The sequence below is a fragment of the Mus pahari genome, chromosome 13 (genome assembly GCF_900095145.1).
Source record: "Mus pahari chromosome 13, PAHARI_EIJ_v1.1, whole genome shotgun sequence".
Taxonomy (NCBI): domain Eukaryota; kingdom Metazoa; phylum Chordata; class Mammalia; order Rodentia; family Muridae; genus Mus; species Mus pahari.
The window spans coordinates 28,998,118-29,007,259 of NC_034602.1; the positions used below are offsets into that span (position 1 = coordinate 28,998,118).

Genomic DNA, 9,142 nt, shown 5'->3' on the forward strand with positions numbered 1-9,142 from the left:
GCCTCCTGGGATCCTCAGCGACTGAACGTACAGCCTCTTCTCCGCTTGCTGTCTTGCGTGGAAATAAGAGCTCCCAAGCGGTACAGCCATCTCGCGCCCCCCAAATGAAGTTTTGCCCCAGAGGTTCCACCTCTCTCACGACAACGCCATTAATACGGAGGGGAGAGGGCGTTATTACTTGAGCAAACAAGACATTACTGATGCACTCAGCAGAAAGCCACACTTATGTGAAGGGTTCTACAAAGCGGGCTGGCTGACTACAACTTCATGATTGTAAAGAATTGGAATTGCGGACCCAAAGCCAGCATTACCTTGGGCGATTATTTAGCTCCTTCATAGCCATGCATTGCCCATCTGGGTCTGACTCCAAATTCTTTGACTAGAATGTGTTAACTTGCCAGAATGTAACCTCCTGCCAACCCAAAAGATAAGGTTGGCATCAGAAAACATAAGAAACCTATAACAGAGACGTTCCTGAAGTCCGAAACAAAGTATTTGTTAAATCCTTTGGAATGTACAAACTATTAGCTTCCACCAACACTAGGCTAAAAATGTCTCCAGCAATTTCCCCTCATTGTTTTAACCCACCTACCTGTTGGTACCCATCTGTGTATTTTTAAAATACTTAATTTATGGATTCTGTTACTATTTTAAAAAAAATCATGAACATAGATTTTAAACCATAATCACTCATATCTGTCTCCAGGCTAAGCTGTTCCTCATTCCCTTTAAGGTCAAAGCTGTGTTTTTATATCAGCACATTCAACCGCATGCCTCTGCTCTTGGTCCAAAGAGCCAAACCCACATTCATGACCTCACCTCCCAGCCTGTTGGCAACACCCATGTAGGCCAAAGTTTCACTTTATTGCTGCTCCTAGGTTTCATTATGTCCCTTAGGGAGCCGGGGACACTTGACAGAAGCTAAACAACCACTGCTGCTTGCTGCTGAAGGTACGGGGACTACAGGAGTGGCAAAGGGAACTGTGGAAGTAATAGAGGGGGTGGCGGGAGCCGGGGGTGAGTGGTAACAGACAGTGATGGCGGCAGCTGCAACACCAATGAGGACGGCATGAGAAGCAGGAAAACAGAGCAGTGGCAACCGCCACAGCAGTGGTCATAGCAAGAGAGGCAGCCAGAGCAGAAACCATACAGCAGGGCTTAAGAGTGAGAGGAAGGAGAGAAGGATGTGAAGAGCTTGAACGGTTCCACAGAGCTGTCAGGACTTGAGAGCCAAGGGGCTCAGACACACCACATGCAGGAACTGTGTACGGTATAAGGCTGTGGGATTCTGACACTCTAGCCCTATAGTAGAGCTGTAACACTTGTCACTGTAGGACTAAGGGTCCCATAACCTTAAGCTTACACAGAGGTGACACTAGAGGGCGCAAATGGCTGCTGTTAATGCCGTGTGCTGCCCTGAACTCAAGCCTAAGCTAAGGGATACAAAAGCCACCACAAAACAGACAGCCCTTGAAGCGCTTCCTCTTGCCTCTATCCAGTTAGAGCAAAGGACCCCCGCCTGCTGAATGGCAACGCTAACCTAACACCTAAGGTGTTAGTGGTGCTACAGCAGGCAAAGATCAGTGTTGGCGGTGCATGGTTGTGCGGACTCAGGTGCAGGGCTAAACAGACCCTGGCTCTGAGAAGCTGCTAGCTGACAGAGGCGGCTAACCAACAAGTCAGTCCACGGAGTCTGGAAAGCAAAGTTTAAGTGTGTTGGGGGTGGTGAAGAGACAGGGAAGCTAGTGACTCACGTGGCACCTCTAACCTCAAAGGCGTGGCGAGAGCTCAGTGACGCGATTTAAAGAGAGTTGGTTTGTGCCTTTTCTCAAAAGTTGCACCATCTTTTACCCGATAAGACAAATTAGAGGGCGCAATGTCTCTTTTGAATACCTTCGCTCCTGGGGGGAGGTGATGAAATGGCTTAGCTGTTAAGGACACATGCTGCTTTGTTGGGTGCTGATGGTGCATGCCTCTAATCTTGGTCCCGGGGGGAGCAGAGGCAGGCAGATCTCCAAGTCTGAGGCCAGCCTGGTTTATAGAGTGAGTTCCAGGACAGTTAGGGCTACACAGAGCAAATCTGTCTCGAAAAGACAAACAAAATCCCCCACAAAACAAAAGAACATTTGAAACTCAAATCATGTAGACTGGGGCTCAGAGTCCAACATCAATGGCTAGCAGCTTCAAAACACTAGTCATTGGCTCCAAGGGAGTGGATGCCCGCGTCTGTCTGCAGTGTATGCTTGCACTTATGTACACGTCCATGTTCATACACACCCACATACATGCACACACATACACACAAATACACACACATGCATACATATGCACACATACAAAAGCACACATACATGCACACACACATACGCACACATACAAAAGCACACACACGCACACACACAAGCACACGTATTTGAATGAAAATGCCTTCACTCCTCCCAGGCTAAGCGCATTTCTGTATACGTGGAGGTAGTGATCCCCAAGCTGCTTCCTCCTGAGTGCTGGGATTACATGTGTCTTACCACACCATCTTTTAGTTCCTATTTCACTGAAACGTGTCATGAGGGTATGAAAGAGACCCAAGAAACTTGTAGGCTTAGGCTTGGAGCAAAGTTGGGGAATCCAGAAGCCACTGCCTGGGGAAGAGGCAGAGCCATCTATTGCTATGGCTGATGTCCTGGCAGATGATGCAGATGTCTTATGGGAAACTGTCCCACTGGACTGGGAGTCCGTTACTCTGCCCACGGCTCACCCCCAGCACCTCACACACTCCATCTCCCTTTTCAACCCTAACCCCTGGCCTTCTTCCTCCACCCACTGAGTCCTGCTACATGGTCTTTGGTTCTCCAAACCAAAGGGCAACTCCAGCCTTAGGGCCTTCCTCGTTGGTTACACATTTCCAGCTCTTCTTGCCCATTTGGAGTTAGTTAAAATGTCCCTCCCCAGGCAGGGCTCCCTGCACCAACTAGATAACCACCCCCAGACACTTCTCCCACTGTTGTGCGGTTCTTCTTATCCCCAATTTTGTTTGTTCCCAGTCCCTTCCTTCATGAAGGGACACCACTAACTTGCAGCATGAAGGCATTAGGATCCTTTGTGTCACATGGGAGCTTACCAAGGTTAGGAAGTACGACAGAATGACAGAGGACAGAGAGAGCCTGCAATCAGTCCTGGGAGAAGCAGGCCCTAGCCTCCAGGGATGGAGAAACCAGCAAGGTCGAGGCTAGACTGAGGTCTGAGTTCCTTCCTGACTAGGACCCAGGGTGGGAGTGGTGGTGAGGATTCCTTTCTGTCTGCCCTCTGAGGATGCCCCAGGGCAAGCTAGCAACACAGTCTTCCTTGGATCTCCTTATTTCTTAGCCACTTACGAGAAAGCGTTCAGAGATAAGAGATCCACTTAACTGCTGCCTTCCAGCTCCTTTGCCTTTTAAAATAAATGGACTGTATTTCTGTCCCTAGTGCACCCCTGTGACCACTGAACTGACATCTGTGGTTTGGCACTAAATATTTCTTTTCTTTTTTCTTTTTAAAGATTTATTTATTGTGTATAAGTACACCGTAGCTGTCTTCAGACACCCCAGAAGAGGGCATTAGATCTCATTACAGATGGTTGTGAGGCATCATGTGGTTGCTGGGATTTGAACTCACGACCTTCGGAAAAGCAGTCGATGCTCTTAACTGCTGTGCCATCTCTCCAGCCCAAGTATTTGTTTTCTTTTCCTTCTTTTTATCTCTCTTTTATGGATCCCAGCCAAAAGCCTAGCCATACTTTCCCCGACACTCTGGGCTTTCTCATGGTTCTTTGACTTCCATGTTTAAAGACATGGCTTCCCACTTCCCTCTTCCCATCTTGTGTTTTCCTAGCAATTGGAGCAATCCAGGTAAGGAGCCTTGTAGGAGGCCATGGCCCCTCCCCTGGGCTACCCAAAGCCGCACCTTAAAAGATGGCACCTGTTGGCTATGGAGCTTGTGGTAAACAAGTCCATATTTGGTGGTGATATGTTCCCGCTCTTCTGGTTGGCTGAGGCCACGCTCCTGGTGAGGTGATGTGGCCTGCCGTGATTGGAGTGGATATGAGAGTATAAAAGGGCTACAAGCTCGGGAGAGATGAAGAGGGAGATGATGAAGATTGTTCAAGGTTCCTGAATAAACTGCTGTTAGAAGAACTGGTGGTTGCGTCTTCCTTGCTGGTTGAGAGAGGATGTGACAGAGCCTGCACAAACACATCTGTATGTCTTCACCAATGAGCTATGCCAAGCCCTGCTGCAAGCCCTGATAACAGATGCTTTATGTGAAGTTCCCTGTGGTCCCCAGCTCATCAGATAAGTTGTGATCAGTCAGGACATGCACAGCCTGGTTGCAATGCTCTCCTATTCCCACAGAAGCTCTTCTGACTCCTGAAAGTTTCTCTTTTCAGCTTGAAAAACCCTTCGGGTTGAATGATTGGGTTTACAGTGGGATTTTCTCCTCCACTGGTTCACACCAGGAACATTCATCATGACTAAAAGGTTTCAAACTGTGTGTGTGTGTGTGTGTGTGTGTGTTACAGCACTCTTTTGAGCTGCCCACTGCTGCACAGGGGTTTACAACTAGGAAGCTGGTGTGGGTGGTCTTGGCCAGGCTGTTGCTAGCCATGGCTGATGCTAAATCCTCACCCCATTTTCTCACTGAATGATGTGGTGACTGTTCCCTATCACTTTCCTGGGAATCTTGAACTAATTTTGGAGGTGTGGTGGTGAAAGGGAAGGTATGTTGAGAGACAAGTGACTAGAGTGTGGGAATAAACTGTGACAATGTACAGTCAAGTGTGTTGTCACATACCTGAATACCAAGCAGAAGGATCAGGAGTTCAAGGCTAGCCTGAGCTACGTGGCAAGTTTGATGGCCAGCCCAAGCTACATGAGACCATCTCAAATACCAGCACCAACGAACAAAAATGGAAAAATTCTCACAGCTGTCAGTGACAGCCAACAGAATAAATGACTAAAAATCTAGCAGGGGATGGCAGGACAGGGCACTGGAATGAGGTGGAGGCAGAGGTAAGCAACCATGGAGCAGGAGTGGGGTCTGCGGGCAGAGCTCCTGCAGACACTGCCAGGTCACTGTCCCATGAGTTATGTTCTCACCCCAGCTCCCTTGGAGCTGTGTGCCACCACCCTTGGAGCTTCTTTTTGGCAGTCATATCAGGAAGTAGCTAATGAGGCAAGGGCAAACTTGTGATCTTCCTACCTAGTGCTGGCATTGCCAGAAACATCACCGTCATACTGGGTTGGGGCAAGTCTTTAACCCAGTTACCGTAGAATTAAATAGAGATTGGAACAATAGGATCCAAACTTGCTGAGCCTGCCCTGAGAAGAAGGGATGGGCAGAGGCAGAGAACTGGAGAACTGTGAGAGCAGAAGCTGGGTAGGGAGAGACGGAGAGAGAGCATGCACACTGGGAGGGAGGGGTCTGGACCACGCTAAGTGTCCTCTACACACTTAGCTGCTGTGACTCGACACCTATCCTCCATGGAACTGCTAGTCAACGGTTCTCTTCCCATCCATCCGACTCCACAGCCACAGCCATTGTCTTAGGGCCCCGGCTCACCAGTAGCTCTGACCTTTCCTCCTGCCCTCACAAATGCTTGAAAATGTCTCCTCTCACCCTTACTTCTGGAAGGATAAGGAATGAGAATCAAATGGAGTTAATTTATGTCAACAAACTCCCAACAATACAGAGTCAGGAGACCTGGGGATGACTCTAGGTAATGTTTGCCTCTTAACAAAATCACAGCACGGCACAAACATCCTTCTCTAAGGACGCTGGTCCAACAACTGCCACCAGCCTCAGAGGGACACCACCCATTTTGTCTTCGGGGGTAAGAACCTACTTTCCCAAAGAACCCCTAGAACAATCCTTATACTCCCACTCTGCTCATATGCCTATGAACCATCATGGCTCACACAGCCCAGACAGCAATGCCATTGCTGCTGAGGAAAACCTTAATTTTAGGGAGTCAATCTCCCCACTGTTCATCTAAACTGATAATTCCCAAGGAAGCAATGTTTTCCTCATGTTAACACAGGAATCGGACTTCTTATTAGCTGTGTTTGGACAAAACTTGAGTTACATATGAATTCTGTAGTGAGTGGGTACCTCGTCCCTCTCTGGCTTTGGAAAAACAATAGCATGCATGCTTGCAGGCCATTCTGGGCGGCCCTGTGAACTCAAGGACTCCTTGCAATGACAGGTTCAGGTTGTAAATGCCGGTGGAGACTGACTGCCCATTGGGACTGCTCAGCAAGGCAGAAGACATTCTTACCAGCTGTTCAGGCACTATGAAGGTGACTGGGTAGGAGTGCTGCTCTGATTCTGGAAACTTTTCAGCTAGACTAGAGTGAGGCATGCAGGGCTGGCGGCTGCTGTCTTCTGCCCTTGCTGCTGGGTTCCCCTGCTTGGGGAGGCATTGTGACAACTGCACCCCAGGTGAGAAGGATGCATTTGTTCTTGGTTTATCTGAGTTTATTTGGTGAGTGTTTATGGTGGGAACAATCACATTCCTTAGGCTGCCCTCCCTTCAGTCATTTCCCTTTGCTATCATTATTATTATTATTAATAAGTACTATTAATTGTTGGTTATTATTATTATTATTATTATTATTATTATTATTATTATTATTATGTAGTGTGTGCAGGCACAAATGTACCAGGAAATGCTCCTGAAGGATCTCTTTCTGGAGTCAGTCCTCTCCAGTATGAGTTCATGACCCATGTGCAGGACTCCCTACTTTCCAATAGGAAAGCCCCCACTGACACCTGTGACTGCAAGTGTGTTCTGAGTCGGAACCATAAATGCAATAATTGTTGCGGACAAAGAAGTTATGCAGTTAGGCAAGCAGCTCCAAGCCTCAGCTGGTAGCGGCAGAGTCCTCTTGTGTCTGGTCTCAATGCCTTAAATTTGTGTCTGCAAGTGTGTTCTGAGTCGGAGCCATAAATGCAATTAATTGTTGCGGACAAAGTAGTTATGCAGTTAGGCAAGCAGCTCCCAGCCTCAGCTGGCAGCGGCAGAGTCCTCTTGTGTCTGGTCTCAATGCCTTAAATCTGTGTCTTGAAATGGAATTCAGCATCTTTCTCTGGCCCTAACTCCATTATCCATCATTTTAGTCCCTTTCAAAGGTATCAGCTATACCCACGCAGGCACACACTTCCTCTCGGCTGTACATCAGTGATGAAAGCCCTAGCTGGACATGCATCCGCTTGCTCAGAAACACCTAGTCAGGGCTGCGCTGAGCAGTTCTGTAGTGACTTCTGGAATCTGCCAACCAGAGCACTATTTAGGAGTGCCTAGCAAGGAGGCCACCGGGAAAAATAGGAGCAATTCTGAGTAAAGTGCACCTTAATGGATCCGCGGTCCAATTCTTCTGGAAGTGCTCCCAGAGCCACGAGAGGCCTGGACCTAAACACGACAGCTCTGACCGAAGGCGGTTTCTGAATAAGCCGGAAGCCTCTAACTCGGCAGAAGGCAACCAGGATGAAATCCTTTAAACTCCAAACCCGGAACCGCATTTGAGCCGAGCTCTCGGGAGCGTCCGCGTTTCCCTGGCGACGAGGCGGCGCGGAATGATGACGCAGGGCTTCAGCTTGCAGCAACCCCAGTCACGGGAGGAATGGCGTCCGGGATGGGACGGGGTGGGGCTGGGTGGGGTGGGGCGGCACCACCAGCTTGCTCCGCCCTCAGAAGCCAGGCTATTCCTGATAAATAGCCAAACTCCAGGTTGACTAGGACCAAGAATCCCAAGCTGGATCCAGGAGGAGGTGAGGACATGCCGGGCCCGGGAGATTCCAGACAGGAAGGGTTTGCAGGAGCTCAGGCTGGGGTGACTGACTGCTGGCGTTTGCACTCTGCCCTACATGATACTCAGTGGGAGAACGAACTGACCGTAGCTTTTTACAGTCTGCCCTGGGGCCGGGAGGTATCCCAAGACAGACAGAACAAAGTTAGCTGTGAGTTGAATTTGTAGTGTCAGAGGACTGCTCCCCGCTGTGCCCGGGCAGGACACTATTTATACTTCTCAAGTACATTGAACTCTGGACCTAGCGAACTCTTAAGTGCTCTACCGCTGATCTACACTGAGACCTTAGTTCTCCCTTTGAGTCTCAGTTGATCAGGCTGCCCTTGAACGCTGTCCTCCTGACTCAGTGTTGGCATTAGCCAGGACCATAGGTCAGTTCATTATACCCAGCATAACAATGGACACTTTTAAAAGTGGGAACTAGAAGAGGAACTGAGACAAGGGACAGAAGCTGGTGCAGGTCTGGTCATCTGCTACTTTGACTGAAGCAGGAAGGAAATCTTTATCATAAGGTCAGGTGGTACCAATCTCCCAGGTGTCCTGAAAGTTTCAGTCTGATAATACAATGTGTGATGTTAATGACTATGTTGGTTGGGTCTGGTCTTTTGGGGACATCCATATAGGATTTCAGACCAAAACTAGGACCTCATAATTTTTTTTATTTTGGATAGACTAAAGGACTGGAGGAAAGTTGTGTCAGAACAATGATAATGAAGCTGCCATTTACCTCAGGAGACATCACAAGTGCCTGATTTGAGTGCCAGGACCGTTTGTGGCAGACACTGCCCCGAGCGCACATTGCTTCTGAGAAACAGGGGGAGAGAGCAACTCGGTAAGTTCACAGGATTGGTAAACTATTATTGAGACTGGAGCAAAGGCAGCTTGGCTCTGTGGGGGCTGTGTTTGTTTCATTTGCACCAGTGTGGCTGTGTTAGTAGCCTCATGTGGCTTGGGATCGTTGGGAGCTGCTAAGGATTTGGGCTCTAGTCCAAAGCACCTTGCTGCTTTGCCACAGATGTTTTTCATTAAGAAGAAATCCACTTTCTCATTACCTATGAATCTGTGCCGGGGGAGGTGATTTTTGCATATGTGAGAAACTTGTCCTTTCCACAGTTGTCACAGAAAATGGTTCCTTCTCATTGAACTATTGTGGCATGCTAATTAAGAAGTGAGTGACGGGGGCTGGTGAGATGGCTCAGTGGGTAAGAGCACCCAACTGCTCTTCCGAAGGTCCGGAGTTCAAATCCCAGCAACCACATGGTGGCTCACAACCATCTGTAACAAGATCTGACGCCCTCTTCTGGAGT

General features: G+C 48.6%; 1 protein-coding gene across 2 annotated transcripts in view; it reads left to right on the forward strand.

Moving 5' to 3' along the window:
- Nucleotides 1-7,699: 7,699 nt before the first annotated feature.
- Nucleotides 7,700-9,142, forward strand: part of Acox3 (acyl-CoA oxidase 3, pristanoyl) — a 33,749-nt gene continuing 32,306 nt past the window's right edge. The window contains exons 1-2 of one of the 2 annotated variants that reach the window (XM_029545338.1): nucleotides 7,700-7,797; nucleotides 8,507-8,667. The gene's annotated coding sequence lies outside the window, so the exon portion shown is untranslated. The remainder of the gene's footprint in view (nucleotides 7,798-8,506; nucleotides 8,668-9,142) is intronic. The other variant, XM_029545339.1, reaches the window with a different exon arrangement.